The following is a 19230-nucleotide window of genomic DNA, read 5'->3' on the forward strand; positions in this document are numbered from 1 at the left end:
ACTTTTCGATGATGCCAAAAAGGGGAAGATATTGTGCTTTACCCATTATTCTGAATAAGTGATATTTATAACCTAATTAACCTGGTCCTTGATGAAAAGTAAATTTTTTAAGTCTAGTGTTGATAGTTAAGCTGAGTTCTTACATGTCTTTTAATCAGTAAAAAGCACAGAGTTTGTCATCATCAAAAAGGAGGAATTTGTTGGCCCAAGAACAGGTGAAGTTTTGAAGAATGACAAATGAACTCAGGCATGGACCAGGTCCATCATGTGAAGCACAATCATGATCAACCTATACATGTGAGATGCACGTGAAGGAGATAAGTCTCACTGATCAAGCAACAATATCTCCTGATCTGATCGAAAAGGTTGCATATTGGATAAGGGGAGAAAGTCTCCTTATGTGAAGAGAACACAATCCGGATAAAAGATAGTGTTGGAGTTTGTGTTGTTCAAGGACTCAACTTCGATGGAAGATCAGCAATTGAGTCTCAATCAAACTCTAATTACTAACTCATTAAATAACAGTGATTGTTCTCTTTTACAGGTGTTGCACATACGCAGAAGTTAAACTAAATTAAAAGCAAAAGAGCAAAACGATTTTGCAAGCAATTTATGTGAGATTTGAGTGTGCACTTCTGAAGCTACTTGAACGAGATAGAAGAACCAGTTCTACTGTGTTTTTTCTTATTCTAGTTCAAATGTAGTAGGTGGTTTAAAGTTGTACATTTCCAGCTTTCATAGAAGCAATTGTATTCGGTACTTTGAGAGTTCAAGTTATAGACTAACTTGAAGTTATCGCAACAGTTAGAGGTCGGTTGCTACAACAGGATTAGAGGTAATCCTTAGTTTTACAAAGAGTTTTGTAAATGCTGTTTTGGCTCAGTGATATAGTGAAGTGTTGGGGAAAATCCTACTGAGTAGTAGGTCGTGATTTTTTTACCTTTTGAGCCGAGTGTTTTTCACGTAAAAATCTCTGTGTCCTTTATTTTATGTACTTTTAATTCCGCAAATAGTAGTAGTTAGAACACTTAGAAGAACCTGGTTCTTCTAGATCGAAAATCGGGTACCACACAAATCACCCCGTTCTCTTGTGTGGTATTGACGCTTAAAACATCAGGGTCCGAATCACCTCAAACGACTTCCGTTTCTTACTAAATTTCACAGACTCATCTTATTTCACATATAAGACCTGTACCGGGCTCTGAAACCAGAATACGGGCCTGATACCATCTAATTCTAAATGCATTTCATTTCCAAAACTCATAGAAATTTTTAGGAACAATTTTCTTTAAAAATTTATTTTTCGGGCTTGGGACCTCGGAATTCGATTCCGGGCATACGCCCAAATCCCATATTTTTCCACGGACCCTTCGGAACTGTCAAATTATGGGTCCGGGTCCGTTTACCCAAAATGTTGACCGAAGTCAACTTAAATGCATTTTAAGTCAAAATTTCAATATTTTCACAGATTTTCACATAATAGCTTTCCAGCTACGCGCCCAGACTGCGCACGCAAATTGAGGTGATGCTGAAAGTGGTTTTTAAGGCCACGAAACACAGAATTCATTTTAAAAACAGGTGATGACCTTTTGGGTAATCACATTGCTGAAGTTCAGGCACCTATCTGATTTTTGGAATTCGTATCATTACTGATTAAAAAGGAAAATTCATTTGTGCCCCACCTCGCTTTAAATTATTAGAAAATATTATTCTGATCTTCATTTCCTTTATCTCGACAAAACAAGTCGTTTTACGACAATTCATATTGCTCATTCGTAGAAACTTATACTTTATTCTTTCATGTATCATTATTTATTCAAAACTTTATTTAAACAATAATGATATTATTTTATAGAATCATGTATAACATTACTTGACATACACGTGCAACGCACGTGCAAAGAAACTAGTTAGTTTTAAATGAGCATCCCTTGATTGTAGCCATTTAATTTAGTAAATCCCGAAAAACCCTTACAATTTCTTACTTACCCAAAAAAACCAAAAATCTTTCAAAAGGATTTTTCTCTTTCTCTATTTGAAATCAACCCTCTTTCTAGACCGATTCTACAAGGTTTTTTTTTCTTCTAAAGCTCATAATTTTCTCTAACAATGGCGAAGAACGGGATCAATTTTTTAGCAATTTAAATTTTGCCATGGCTGGAGTTTGGAGTTTTTCTGTGCTTCCCCTTTTTCTTCTTGGTGTTTCGATGGCAGGCTAGTCGTAGGTGTATATTAATTATTTGGCTGGATATTTCGAATTAAAATTTTCAATCAATAAATTTTGAAGGTGTTTGACTCTCCACCATGACAGCCATTAAAACGTTTCAAGGCTTTAAATTCAAATTCAAATTTTAAAAAAATATTTTTTATTTGGATTGGGTGTTATTGGCAAATGATTGGGAATATTCTACAGAGTTTATATCTCGAATTTCAATTTGAAGGTATTTGTAAAGTTAGATTTGATTTGGCTAGATTTTTAGACTGAAATTCGAAGAAGAAGCAGAAGAACATACCACATACAAAATATATAAAATTATATAAAAAATACATACAAAAAATATATTATATAAATTTTGTATCAAATTGTACTTAAGTTGTACGATATTGTAGTTTTATTTAACTAAGTAAGAATGATGTATGAAAGTTATATATAAGTTGTAAATAATTTGTATACCGTATAATTAGTTGTATGAAATTTATTTTTAGTATGTATGTTGTTATAGATATATCAAATTTTGTGTTAAATTTATATCAAATTTGTTTTTAATTTGTATGTTGTTGTATTATTCATTATTCTTTCTTAAAATAGGTAATTATGGCAAAGAGAGAGAAGAGTTGTGCTAATTATGGCTTAAAACAAATAACACACAACTGAAATGAGTCGTATTTAGATGGAAGAACAATTTGAACTTTGTTCTCTTCAATTACGCCTTTTTTCAAGCAAAGAATCCGCTAATTTAAGGCACAACTAATGGATTGTATATAAATTCTAAGAAAACTTTTCTTAGGGAGGTAATATACAAAACTTGGATAATTTTAGTAAATAAGTTTCAAATATTGTATAGGAAAGAAAAAAAAACCTATAACATTACCAACTTGCTTGCCATTGCCTAGATCTGGTATGCTACATTAATATCAGCATAACAAGGAAAAACAACGTTGTATATCCGCTTCTAAAAGTAATATTCAATAAAATATATATTTTTATATATATTAATATATAATAGACATATTTTATACATAATCAATGTATATTTCTTATATATTTGGCTAGTGGATATAAATATTTTTGGTCGACCAGCCAAACGTGTAACTATCACTACCATATACGGATTTCATAATCATTTCTAAATGTGAAAGCAACGCTCGAGTTCGAGCATGTGAATGATAAAAAATTTAATAGCGAGCGTTTTTCCTTTTAATGAGTTTTTGTTGCCAGAATTCAGATTATTCAAAATCTCAAAACATATATCGGACAATGTCACGATCCAGATTTTCCACCATTGGGAGTCGTGATGGCGCCTACTAGTGAAAGCTAGGCAAGCCAACCATTGGGATTATTTACCTTTTTCCCATTTTAGTCCTTTTACAATTAATAACCAACAATTGATAAACAGCGGAAATCTAATAAGCGGAAGACTGAAATGTAATAATTTAAGAAAGATGCCAATAGCAATCCATACAAAGACTACCCAAGACTGGTGTCACAATTCTACAGACTGTCTAGGAATACTACAAATAAAAGTCTGAAAGATTTATTACAACACTGTCTCTGAAATATGTAAAAGAAACAGACTAAAAGGATAGGAGAAGACGCCAAGGTCTGCGGACGCCTGCAGGACTACCTCACAATCTCCGACTGGACTAAAGACAGTCATCCAAACTAAGGTCCAAAAGCTGTTGCGGCGGGATCTGCACACAGTACAGAGTGTAGTATCATCACAACCGACCGCATGAGTTGGTAAGTGCCTAGACTAACCTTGGCGAAGTAGTGACGAGGCTAGGACCAGACTACCAAATAAACTCGTGCAGTTAAATCATATACAGCGGAAAATAGAAGCAGGAATATACAGTTAAGGATGGGAGGAGGAAACATGTTGCGGGGACACATCAATTAAGAATAGAAAGACAGCAAGTAAATACGAGGAACACCATATCTCAAATATCAGCAAGAATCAGAAATCAAATAAGTGCACGACATCACCCTTCATGCTTTTACTCTCGTCCTCACCATAAGAATCAATATAAAGTGCACGGCATCACCCTTCGTGCTTTTACTCTCGTCCTCACCATAAAATTAATATAATCGGCACGGAATTGTGCATCGTGCGGCATGGCATCACCCTTCGTGCTTTACACTCTTCCTCACAAAATCATATACGGCATCACCTTTCGTGTTTTAATAGTCTCTCACCAAGGAAATACACGGCATCACCATTCGTGCTTTAACACTCTTCCTCACCCAAACAACAATTGCAAGCAATAAGGCAAGGAAATGAATAAAATTATAATAAAATTCTGGCAAAGGAACAATAGTTCAACAAACAAATCCGGGCAAGAGAACAATACCAAAAGCATCAACATCCCGGCAAGGGAGATAGCATTAAAAACAACAACATCCCGGCAAGGGAGACAATGTAATAATTCTCTTCTCTTTTTTTTCACTTTTACTTCACAACTCACTTCACAACTTGAGCCAATGCTTTATAAGGTTCAATTGCCAATTATACTTCTACAATTCATTATACAACTTGATCCAACGCTCTTCAATACTCAAATACCACTATTACTTCCACAAACTTTACTCAATAGTAGAAATCATCACAAAAGGCTTGAACAATACAAACGGAGTCATAATAATCATAATATAAGACTCGTGGGCATGCTTGATACCAATGTATAGATATTCGTCACCATGCCTATACGTCGTACTCAACAAATAACACATAGCAAGTAGGACTCAACTCCTAATCCCTCAAGCTAAGGTTAGACCAAAAACACTTAACTCGATGCCACGAACACAATTCAAGTCTCAACTATTGTTTTACCCCTTGATTCCACCACCAATTCGCTCGTATCTAGCCACAAGTTACTTAACTATATCAATAAATGCTAAATGAATCAATTCTAATGCATGAAAATAGGTTTTCTAAAGTTTTTCCCAAAAAGTCAAAAATCGCCCCCGAGTCCACACGGTCAAAACCCGAAATTCGAATCAAAACCCGATTACCCATTTTCCCCACGAACCCAAATATATAATTTGTTTTGAAATCGGACCTCAAATCGAGGTCCAAATTCCCAAAATTTGAAAAACCTAGGTTCTACCCAAAACACTCAATTTTTCCCATGAAAACCTTTGATTTTGAGTTGAAATTATGAGAAAAGATGTTTATGATTGATGAAAACAAGTTAGAAATGACTTATAATCGATTTGGAAGAGTACTTGTCTTTGAAAAATCGCCCAAGAGTGTTTTGGTTTTGAAAGAGTTTGACAAATGGAAGATTTTCAGCTATGTTATAAATTTGCAGGTCGCAGATGTCGCAATTGTGACCAGGTTTCGCAATTGCGAACCCTTCAGAAGTATGATATTCTCGCATTTGCGAACTCGCAATTGCGATGGGGGAGTCGCATTCTCGACAAAGGGAATTGGTGGGCCACTTCGCATTTGCGAAGGAAGGATCGCATTTGCGATCAGCCTTGCCCAGGCATTCTCTCGCATTTGCGATGGGTTGGTCGCGTTTGCGAGCCAGGCTTCGCAAATGAAGCCTGCAGACCTGCAACATACCAGTTAAAAAATCTGCAACATCTTAAGTTAAATTTCACTCTGTGGCCTATCCAAAACGCACCCGAGCCCTCGCGGCTCCAAACCAAACATGCACACCAACCTAAAACCATCATACGAACTTGCTCGTGCAATCAAATCATGAAATAACATGTAAAACCATGAATTAAATCTCAAAACTCATCATTTTCATCAAGAACACTTAAAGTTCATAACTCTCAAACCGGAAGTCCAAATCACGTCAAATAAACTTCATTTTCACCAAATTTCACAATTATCCTTTAAATACTATAACAAGTTTGTACCGGGCTCCGGTACCAAAATACGGGCCTGATACCAACGGTTTCAAACATTAATTCTTTTCTTTATTTCATAGATAATTCAGCAAAACAATTTCTTTCAAAAATTAATTTCTATGGCTTGGGACTTCGGAATTCATTTTCGGGCATACGCCCAAGTCTCATATTTTACTGCGAGCCTCCCGGGATCGTCGGAACACGGATCCGGGTCCGTTTACTCAAAATATTGACCAAAGTCAATCAAAATTAAATTTTTAACTCTAGAAATTTCTATTTCTCATATTTTGCACATAAGAGGCTTTCCGGGTATACGTCCGAATCACGCACGCAAATCGAGGTGAGGTATAAAGGAGGTTTTAAGGCATCGGAACACAGAATTTGTTCTAAAACAAGTGATGACTGAAGGAAAAATTTAAAAAAATGATATCTAGAAGTATAGACGAATAGGTACACATTAAACAAAAGCATTTAATTTTCCTTTTTGATTTTAAATTTTGCTCCACTTTTAACTAGATCTTTTTGCTTCTTTCATTTAATATTTATGTTGCTACAAAGAAGGATTCTGGATTTTAAACTTTTGGAGCGCGAAATACTTTATTGCTAATCGAAAAAAAAAAACATGATCAGCTCGAAGTGTTACTGTATAGTAACCCACGAATAGAGATATCAATTTACTTATATGTAGAAAGTGATGTGGTTGAGAATGTTAGGAATTTCAATTTAGTTGGTATAAATACAGACAAAGAACGAACTCGTTCACAAAACTTGTCGATTAGTTGATTCAAATCAATACTGAACCATAGCAATTAAATCATGTTAATTACTACATCTTTACTGTAAGATTTTAGACAAATATTTACATGAACGACTAGATACAATGACTTCCATGAACATGAAAAGGATAGATTTCACAAATAATTCCAATTTAAGGCATATCTTCTTTCTATGACATGTTTAAGAACTTATGCCCGATTACCATCTTATTTTACATATCTGAATTTGAAATTACAAGAAATTTGATTCCAAACTTTTATCTCGACCCAATGTAGGACTAGGTTCTACCCTTGAACTCCTATTATATGAGGGGAAAGGTACACACAGGGAGAGGATTGGGAAGGAAATAAGGGAGTTGGCGAAATGCCCTGTGGTGAATGCACTATACTGGCTTGACTAATTCCCCTTGGACTGCAAAGCATATATAGAAGCATACACGAAGAATGCACTAATTTGGGTCTTGCAATTGAATATGAATTTTAGGGTGATAAAATTAGTTCATAAAAGTATGATCCGCTATTTATAATTTTTGACTCTACCAAATTTTATCTAAGAGCCCGTTTGGATTAGCTGGTTTGAAATAGTTGATAAGCATTAGGTGCTGAAAAATACTTTTAAGTGTTGAAATTGATTTAATAAATAACCAGTAACGTGTTTGAATACAAGTGCTGAAGCTGATAATAAGATGCTGTAGTGTATAATAAAAAAGTGTTGATAAGCTCTTTTTTCTGTTAAAATGACTTGAATAACCTTAGAACTGTTTAGACTTGTAAGAACGTAATTTCTTCAAAATTTTAGATCTAGATTGATTCAAATACAAAATATTCTATTTGTCATTTTATTTTAAATACAACTGTGATTAAATAAGATAATTTTTATGATAATCATATAATCATAAGTTATAATAATTAATAAATTGACAAAAGTTTCTCAGTAAAAGAATAAACCTAAATATGATAAAATATTTGAAGAGAAACATTGTCTTCATCACCACAACACTTAGAAAGCAATACACCAAAAATTTGATATGTCCTCATTTATTACATACAGTTCAAAGATTAATACACAATCACATAGATACAAATATGCAAAGGAATAAAGAATTTGCTTACCTCAAATAGACAATGAGAACTGCAGACTTGAAGAGGTGGGAGGTTTAGGTTGAAAAAATACGTGAAGTAGTGGGTATCGATGTAGGAGTTTTGTTTTGAAAAAAATATTTTAGGGATAAAATAGTAAAAAATTTGGTCAAACTTAAAGTGCTTATAAGCTAAAAATTCATAAGTTGGGGGTGACCAGCTTATGGCTTTTTTTGGCTTATAAGTACTTTTAACTTTACTAAACGCGTAGATAGGGGTGTTCATAAAAATCCGAAAACGCGAACCAAACCGAAAACCAAACTAAACCAACCAAAAAAATCGATACTTTTTGGTTTGGTTTGGTTTTGGTTTTGAAATTTAAAAACCGATCAAATTTGGTTTGGTTTTGGTTTTAATTAAAAAAAACCGAACCAAACCGAATATAGGAGTAGCTATTTTAAATTTATTATTACACCTATATATATGTATATTTTTATACAAAGTTTTAAATTTTTTATAGTAAATATTAATCGTTTGCACTTTTAGTACAGTTCTTTACCTTTACATTCTAGTTTAATTGGTAGTTTTCTTTTGTTAAGTGTAAGAATCTATTTCATGTTAAAAATAATATATTTTTAATTGAGTCCTTAAATTATTCATCACTATTTGATTCAATTATCATCAATATATCTTGGTAAATAATAGATTTCTCAAAGGGCAATTGATTTGATAGTGTTACGTTGAAAATGTGATCGCGAAATGTGTGTTTCGTAGTGTCTTATATTTAAGAAAAAATCCGACAAATAACCGAAAAAATCGAAAAACCAAAATAAACCGAATCGAGAAAAAACCAACTTAATTGGTTTGGTTTGGTTCTAATATGTGAAAAACCAACTTACTTAGTTTGGTTTCTTTTTAGAGAAAAATCGATCCAAACCGAACCATAAATACCTCTACGCGTAGATAAACCGAAAAGTGCTTATAAGCTAGTTTGATCAGGTTATAAACTTAGCCAAACACCCTCTAAGTATTGAGTTAGTTAGGGCTAAAAATGAGACCCAAATTGAATCAAAATATCCTTTTTTGTTTGATATGTTGTACATAGCTATAAGAAAGAGAAATATATTAGTTTTATTTGTAATTCAGCAAATTATACTAAAACAAACAAAATAAAATTTAGTAAGACTTCGACATGTTGGGTAATGACCAATTTTCTTAATCTATCTTGACTCATTCTCATCTCAAACCAAGTAATCTTTGGGTGAATCATTGATATGCTTATTCATTTTGACATGTCCAAATTCAGCTCACCTTGCCTTTTAACACCTATGGCCATACATTCCTTTAGCACCACACTAGATTTTCTCCTAGTATTTAGTGTGATTCAAGTAGATCCTCCATCAAGTTCAAGGTTGCAGCTATATGTCATGTCGATTAATGATCATTATCTTAAATGGAGCTAAATAGCGGGAAGTGTAAACATAAGATTCCTTCCCTTCATTTCAGTATGATGCTATTTGTTTTTTAATCCGTTTAAAAAAAATGATAACTTTTTAAATTTGTAATAAATTTAATATAATTTTTTTTATCCTTAATTAAAAGTTTAATGTTTTAGACCATAAACACGTCAATTCTTTCTTTCTTTTTAAATTTTTGTGTTTGACCAAATATGCTTACCTAAAATTGAAACGGATGGAGTATTAGTTGATTTAATACGATTAGTTGATTGACTGAATGACTTTATCAATTTTTAGAGTTTCTACACCACCGTTTTCTAGCTTCCTCAGCTATACAATTCCTTCAGTACCCAAAATCATCCTCCTGATTTTCAGCCTTGTCATCGCATTATATGACACGAACATATTGAATATAGAACAAGCACCAACATGTTTTAGTTCATCAAGCACGAGAACGGAGATATTTGCAATTGAAATTGAAATAATAAATAAATAACTTAGTAGTTGTCGAATTAATCTTGTACTCCTAGTAAAAGTATAGTTGGGTTTCGTGCTTCTCTAGCTAAGATATGGGCGTACAACTCCTCGATCTGTATCTGCAGTGAACTAAAAGATTTCTCTCACATTTTAAATTCATCTCTGAAACCTAAAGCTATACATCTAAGTAGGTGTACATAGGTCGGGTTGATTCGGATTTTACAATTATCATACCAAATCAATTGTATTGGGTTATTAAATCTAAAGACCAAACCAAACCAATAAAACTCGGGTTTTTCAATCTTGGATTTTCTCGGATTTTTTCGGGTTTTCGGGTTATTCGGATTTTTTCAGTTTTTTTCCGATAAAATCTTCGTAGAACAAAACATATAACTCGTGCTCAAAATATTTTTTTAATCCTAGTAAGATACAACTATATAAAGTATTTTCCAAAAAAATAATACAAAATATGAGATGTGTCATGGCATTATCCTAAAATATTCAACAATAAAGACAATAAAATTATGTAATATAAATATCGCTAATTAAAAAGCCATAATAAAAATAAACATAATCTAAAAGTACTAAGTCATGTTAAAATAAGTAGACTAATAAGGGAGTATTAATTACATGACTAAATGCTAAAGAAAAAATAAAAATAAGTTATGCATTTTTATCTAAATTATTGCAAAACAAAAAATAGATATTCAATACATTCTAGTTCGTAGTATTGAATTGAATGTCTTTTGTTAACATTAGTATTGATTTGATTTTGGTTTGAGTTTTTCTTAGCATTATTTAATTTACTAATATTAATGGCTATAAAACTTACAGGAACACTCAAAAGTTCTAAGTTCAACCTTGAAATAATACCTTAAAAGATAAAATTATGAAAAAATTTAAGAAATATTTATAAATTACATCACAATAAATATATTTATATATTAAATATATCTAAAATTTCTACATATGTAATGTCGGGTTGGTTTGGTTTCGGTTTGACTTTCTTTAATTAAAACCAAACCAATTATGGTCGGGTTTTTTTTTCACACACCAAACCAAATCAAACCAACCCATAATTGGGTTTTTTTTATCGATTTTACTCGAATTATCAGGCTGGTGCGATTTCTCGGTTTCCTTTGTACTCCCCTACGTATAGGAGCATAAAATAATACTAGTAGTATGATTTGACTTGAGTAAATATGCACGGAACTCGTTTAGAACAACCTTTAACTACGAGAAGTTTTATTTTGTGTCTTATACAACTGACACTAGTTGTATGAGACTCTTTTTTATCTCACAAATTTGTGGACCCCAATCTTACACTTCTAGATCCAAAGAAATCTGAATCCACAAAACTGTGAGACAAAAAAATTACCTCATATAACTAGTGTCAATTGTATGAAACACAAAATAAATTTTTTCCTTTAACTACCCATGATGGCTAACCTAAGCTCCAATGCTAATATTTTATGGCCATATTCGGTCAAATTTTGCAGAGAAAAATATCCTACAAAATCCAGAATCGATTAAACTAATCAAACAAATCTCGTCTGTCCCATCTGGTCTGCTTTCTTAACCATGCCTCGAAATTCAAAGCTACCCACAAATTAAATCAACGATCCCATACTGCATCGAATAGATGATTTTAATGTATAGCAAGCCTCTCCGCGGTAATTAAGTAGTGAGATTACAAAGCAAGTGACACTCTTTGTAAGTCGAAATGAGGACAAATTAAAGAAGTTAGAAGGGGAAAAAAATGAAAAAGAAATAATCTTTACTAATTCTCGTGTCTCAGTTGTAATTAAGCCGGATCTAGGAACGCAATGTAAAGAGAATAGAGATTTCTCTCTTTTCTTTCGCATGTAATTAGAAATTCTCACTGAACAAGTAGGGATTTGGCTTAATTAGACCACTAAGATTTGTAGTTTTTTTTTTCCAATTAAGTAACCACCTTAAGATAGGTTGGTGTGCGAATAAAGTCTTACATTGGTAGCTCAAAAGATTGGGAGTTTATATATAAGGTGTAATAATCTCTTAATGGTATGAGGTCTTTTGGGAAAAATCATGTGGGCTTGGCCTAAAGCGGACAATATCACACAATGCGAAGAGTATTTTGGGTTGATTTGATTTAACCCAACAACTGATTGGTTTAACCTAAAAACCGGTATTAGAGCTCAGCTGACAAGTATGACAATAGCAGAGGGATGGCGTGAGACTCGATTTACTTTCCCTTACAAATAATATAGAAGGAGTCTTTCTTGCTTGTTTTGTAAATTCAAGCTTTGGCCGAAGGGTGGGGTGGCTTGCTGAGGCACGAGTGCCCTTACAAGTTTTGGGGTTTTGATTGGCAAAAGAGGTTTTCGCCTTTGTCACGATCCGAATTTTCCACCGTCGGGACCGTGATGGCGCCTAACATTATACTCGCTAGGCAAGCCAACGTTATAGAATATTTTGCCTTTTTCCTTTATTTTTTAATATTTAAAACTTAACAAAAATAAATCAGCGGAAATAAATGCGGAAGAACACAGTTTAAAAGATTATCTTTGTGCTAATAACGAAAACCGTAATAAATTCCACCAGAACTGGTGTCACAACTCACGAACAGTCTACGAATACTACAAGTATTAGTTTGAAAGAAAAATATACATCTGTCTCGGAGGAAAAGTAAAACAGAGTGCAGTAAAGACAGAAGGGGACTCCAAGGCCTACGGACGCCTGCAGGACAGCCTTGGGTCTTCTATGGACTGAAGCCAGCAACCTCGAACTCTGATCAGCCACTAGCTCTGAAATCTACACAGGAAGTGCAGTATCAGTACAACCGATCTCATGTACTGGTAAATGTCGAGCCTAACCTCGACGAAGTAGTGACGAGGCTACGGTGGGGCATAATAACATATACAACCTGCAATATTTTATACTAAAGAGGAAAGAAAATACAGAATGAAATATAACAGAAATTGTATCAAATGAATACGGAAATCAGTCGTTCTACCAGTACTCAGCTATAACCAATCCTTAGGGAGTTTCAACATCTTAGTAATGAACTTCATCAGAAATAAATACTAAAACAATAACTGACGCAGCGTGCATCCCGATCCCACCATATAAATAATAACAGTATCAATATTTACCCTTATTACTCCTTGTTGTGGCGTGCAACCTGATCCCACCAGTCCACCCTTATTACTCCTCAACACATATCACTCTTATTCCTCCTGTTGCGGCGCGTAACCCGATCCCACTTGTCCACCTTTATTACTCCTTGTTGCGGCGTTCAACCCGATCCCACCAAACAATCACATTTCACCCTTATTCCTTCTGTTGCGGCGTGCAACCCGATTCCAGCATATTTGTACCAATCACAACACAAGAACATGCGTTTCACAATTTAACTTAAAACCTTCCACAACATTTATATCTTAAATCATAACAACGAGAAGTTTATGCCATTACGAAACTTCAACAGTTAAAACTACTCAGCGAGACCAACTATAGTATACCATGCAGCTCCAACAACCAACTCCAACCAACGAGGAAACAAAATGAAACTATGAAATAATTTGTACTTCAATAGAGGAAACAACAGTTAACATGAAGCAATTAAATATGAAAACAATTATGAGCAAGTAGTAATTAAAACAAGAAATAATATATTAGGAAACGAGAAAGGGAGCAAGCTAAAAATGATAATTTGGTGGCGCATAGGTATTCGTTACCACACCTATACGCCACACACATGAAATTTCACATAGCAAATAGGCCGGTGATCCCTAATCCCTCAAGTCAAGGTTATACCAAACACTTACATCAAGCCAACGGGTATTTCAAAGCACAATAACCGCTTTACCTCTCGATGCCACCATTAATTCACTTGTATCTAGCCATAACTAACTTAATAATATCAATAAATGCTAAAGAAAACAATTCCAATTCATAATCATAGATTTCCTAACATTTTCCCCAAAAAGTTAATAATCGACCTCGGGCCCGCTTGGTCAAAACCCGAAGTTCGGACCGAAACCCGATTACACATTCACCCCGAGCCCGAATATACAATTAGTTTTGAAATCCGACCTCAAATTGAGGTCCAAAGCCCCAAATTTCAAAATTCCTAAATCCTACCCAAAACACCCAATTTTTCCATGAAAATCCCAAGATTTTGTGATGAAATCTTGTGAAAAGATGAAATAGGTTGAAGGAAATGAGTTATAAATCACTTACCTATGATTTGGAGAAGTTTGAGTCTTTAGAAAATCGCCTATGGAGGTTTAGGGTTCGAGAGAATTGAAAAATGGGTGAAAATCTCGTCTAAGTCCCAACTTAACAGCTGCAAATGTCGCAATTGCGACTGGAGCTTCGCATTTGCGAAGCTAGCAATTGCGAGAAGGACATCGCAAATGCGAATGCGAACCTTCGCAATTTCTACTGCCTTCGCAAATGCGAACCATTTGATCGCAAATGCAATTTTTCCCCTGCCCTGACTTCTTCGCAAATGCGAAGAATATGTTCGCAAATACGAAGAATATGTTCGCAATTGCGAACTATGCCGGCCCAGGTCTCATTCGCAATTGCGATAGAGACCTCGCAATTTCCAAGTCTGTGAAGCTCGCAAATGCGAAGCCTGATCTCGCAATTGCGAGATCAGAGGCCTGCAACTCAGCTGAAGAATACCCGCAATTCCCTAAGTTCAAAAATCACTTTGTAGCCTATCCAAAACTAATCCGGGCCCTCGGGGCTCCAAACCAAACATGCACGCAAGTCTTAAAACATCATATAAACTTGCTCGCGCGATCAAATCTCCAAAATAACATCTAGAACTATGAATTCAACACCAAAACTCATGAAATTCTCAAGATAGTTCAAAATTTCTATTTTTTCAACCAAGGGTCCGAATTACATCAAATCTCTTCCGTTTTTCACCAAATTTTACATATAAGGTCTAAATACCCTAACGGGCCTGTACCGAGGTCCGAAACTAAAATACAGGTCTGATACCAACAGGATCAAATCTTATAAAATTATCAAAAACCATTATATTTTCAGTTAAATAATTTTCTTCAAAAATTCATTTCTCGAACTAGGGACCTCAGAATTCGATTTTGGGCATACACCAAGTCCTATATTTTACTATGGACCCTCCGGAACCGTCGGAACACGGATACAGATCCGTTTACCCAAAATATTGACCGAAGTAAACTAAAATTATCTTTTTAAGACAAAAATCATTATTTCTTAAATTTTTCACCCAAAAGCTTTCCTGCATCGCGCCCGGATTGTGCACGCAAATAGATGAGAGATAAAAGGAGGTTTCCACGGCCTCAGAACATGAAAATGAATTCTAAAATAAAATATGACATTTTGGGTCATCACAGCCTTCTAGCAAGCAGTTGTCTAATTAGCCTTCAGACTTTCCTTACCCACCTTTATTGAGAAAGAAGATATCTAAAGTTTGGACATCCATCGCTGTCGTGATAATGTGGTTGAATTTTTATTCGATCCAACACCTGGCCGATCAAACATATCCTTGGGTTCGATCCAACAAGTGATTCCTTCCCCGAAAGAGGGATAGTAATTAGATCATGAATGGAATGCGATCGAGGAAGAGAGATAAGCAATTGGCGGGGACCATTCATTATCAATCCATATTGGGTATATCTACCCCTCGCACTTTATGATTTTATCTACTTGAAATGCTTACCTGTAAGTGCGGAGAAAGTACGCAGGGGACCAAACGAAAGGGCACTTAAAGGTCTTCAATTGAAGCTTCACCATACTTGAAAGACTCGAAAGGCCAACTTGATGAGTTTCATTATGAGTGAGTTTGTAGGTGTAGCAACCCCTTTGGGAGGGCACTACTTACGAAATAAATCTAACTTACTACTTACAATATTCAGAAGATATTAATCTAAAAAGACATTCATAACAATTTAATACGGAAATAGACCCTTGCGATAAAGGTTTCAAGGTGCAGTATTTTTGCTTCTTTTTTTTTGAAAATATTCTTCGTAAATTTTTTAAAATTAAATACAATGTCAAAGTATCAAGATAATGTAGTACAACCCTTCTTGAATAATCAACACGTTAAAGCAACTTCCTAACGAAATTATACTTTTCGTTCAACATCATTGTAGGTTCATATTGTACATTAATTTCAAACTAGCGAGTAAAAAAGAAAACTCGTCTTCTCCTTTGTATATTTTTACAAGACAAAGTGTAAGTTTAGCATATTACAAGACTTGTGTTATTAACACACCCTAAAACAGCAAAACAAGTCACCAAATTCAAGTTACAAGATTTTGGTCTTGAGATCCAACAAGCCTCCAAAATAACATACATAAACGTGACATATAGATCATGCACAAGTACCAAAACTATACAAAACCTAGGAGCATATGCAAATGTGATCTCCGTAAAAGCTCGCAAAAAGTCTACACTAAAAGGCCTTCTTCAAATCTCTTCCCGCACATTACCTACGTTAGAAAACAACTATCGCTAAGCATAAAGCTTAGTGTTGTATAAACTTTAGGCTTGGAGCTATTACATTCTCCAATTCTCATTTTCAGTCGTAGTTATCTCAAATGAAACATAAATTTAAATAAAGTAAACAAATGTATCAAAAGTATCGAATATCAAACCTTGAAGTATTTCCAAATCTATAACAATGTTCAAGATTCAAGTGTCAAGAAAGCGTATACTATCAATCCAAGAGAGTTTTATAAATATTCATTTTTTGCCCAATATATATATGTCATGCCATCACACTAATAATAATCAGATATCAAGATGGACTGAAGCCCCAAATCAAATAGGGTCAAAACCCAACAGTCAAGAGAATCAAGAACCATATTAAAAATGGCTTCGTAGTTCGTACTTAACACGAACAAGTTCCATCATTTAAGACGAACTACAGACCCAAAGTCAAGATAAAAAAAGATCTGGATCAAGAGGCATTCCAATATAGGTGTCGAAGTCACTACCATAAGAAGGACAAAGTCCCAACAAGGATGTGAAATGATCTAGCAATTCGTACAAGTGAGCGAGTTAGAGAATATCTTGCAATACATGATATAACACGAATATAATGATATAAATTGAAGCAAAGGAAACAAAAGCTCAGGTTATTTCAATGCATTCCAACAAGTAAACGAGTACAACTTCAAGTTTATACACAAACTTTGGTGTTTTATCACAAAACAGTTCAACCACAACTTGAGGACGTTTAAGTCGTCTATGCCATAGACCAACCAAATCTGTCCACTTCCTCAAACACCTCCCCATAGATTTTACAAGGATATATATATATATATATATATATATATATATATATATATATATATATATATATATATATATACCTTAAATACATAGTCAAATATCTATATAAGTTCAGTGATTTCAACATGTCGAACTAAAAAGATATTGGTGAAACTGCCCTAAATATTTGAAACAAAAATTTTGAACAATACCATTCTCTTGTGTTGTGACTCAATTTTGAAGATGTAAAAGGAAAACTAGATGGTGTGTCATTAAAGTTATAGATATATGTCTTAGGGTTTCGTAAAATCTTAAATCAACCCCATATCAGTTTTGTACAACAAGTTATGCTCAAAATACTAACAGTAGGACATTGAGGATTTGTAAACTGAAAATCTAGGCAACACCTGCCATGTACTTCATCACCCTTTTTCAGGTAAATTCAAGAAAAACCAGATTATGGAGCCTGAACAAAAGTTATGGAGATATGAAATAGCTTTCTATAAAAGTGTGGCTCACTTAAAAGGGAGTTTTATACAAAGACATATGCTAAAACTACTAACAATGTTCCAGTTCAAAAACGGGTTCGATAAACTTACCCCAAAGGTGAGAAGTAACTTGTGGCTAAACAAAGACAAGTCTTGTTGGTGACTTGGTAGGAGAATTTTATGAGAGAAGAAGAGTTTATTGAGGTTTTGTTTTGCTGGAGAAGACTAAATTAGAGGAGGTGGTTAAGGATATCACCTTGGATAAGGATGAACAAATGGTGGCTGACCAAACTTTTTTTTCTTTGGATAAATACAAAAGGGAGACTGCCCAAGACTTTAAATATCCAATGTATTTCATAACAATTTATCAAAATGATATTAAGTGTTAACATAGCAACACCATGAAACTTCTTTGTATATATTAACACAATCTAGAGTAAGCAATTTTACTATATCATCAAATTTACGTTAAGGAAGTGCAAAATAAAATCTACCCTAGTTATAAACATGGTCAATTGAGAATGCAAATATTAGTTAAATGTGATGACCCCGCCGGTCGTCTTAAGAATTTATACCCCAATCCCCTATTAACTGTTTTCCCCGTGTTTGTTTCTGCAATTGTGAGTTGTTGGAAGGAACTATTTGGAATTTCAGAGAGTTTTGAGACACTTAGTCTCTAAATGAGAGATTAAGTTTTGAAAATTTGACCATAGTCGGAACAATATGAAGACGGTCTCAGAATAGAATTTCGATGATTCTGTTAGCTCTGTAGGGTGATTTTGGGTTTAGGAGCGTATTCAGATTGCGTTTTGGAGGTCCATAGCTAATTTAGGCTTGAAATATCGAAAGTTGAATTACTAATGTTTCCGGTTCGGTAGTGAGATTTTGATCCGACGGTCGGAATAGAATTCTAGAAGTTGGAGTAGCTCCGTAGTGTTGAATGTGACGTGTGTACAAAATTTCAGATCATTCGGACGAGGTTGGATAGATTTTTTGATCGAAAGCGTATTTTGATAGTTTTTGAGGTTCTTAGGCTTGAATCTGATGCTAATTGGTTGATTCGATGTTGTTTAAGGTATTTTGGAGATTTGTATAAGTTTGAATTGTGGTATATGACTTGTCCATGCTTTTGGTTGAGGTCCCGGGGGCCTCGGGATGATTTCGGGTGGTTAATGGGAAGTTGGAAACTTGGAGTTTACAGCTGAAGTTCTTTGGGATGCTGTCACAACTACATATGTGGTTGAGAGGCCGCAGATGCGACTACCGCAGATGCTGAATTAAGCCGTAGAAGAGGCCAGCTGAGGAAAAGCAGGGAACCACAGAAGCGAGTAATGTACCACACCTATGTGACCGCAGATGCGGATTTTGGGTCGCAGGTGCGGCGAAAGGGTTTTAAGTGGAAATCGCAGGAGCGGTGCCCTTGACCGCAGAAGCGGTACCGCAGATGCGGAAGGTGGGTTGCAGATGCGGATTTGATGGGCAGGAAATCAGAGTTTCGAGGGTTTAGTTTCAAAAAAGTTAGAAATTGATTTGGGAGCTCGAGATTGGCGATTTTGAAAGGGATTTTCACCAGGGTGTTTTGGGTAAGCAATTCGTACTAGGTTTTGATTGTTTTC

The sequence above is a fragment of the Nicotiana sylvestris genome, chromosome 2 (assembly GCF_000393655.2).
Source record: "Nicotiana sylvestris chromosome 2, ASM39365v2, whole genome shotgun sequence".
In the NCBI taxonomy this organism is placed as follows: Eukaryota; Viridiplantae; Streptophyta; class Magnoliopsida; order Solanales; family Solanaceae; genus Nicotiana; species Nicotiana sylvestris.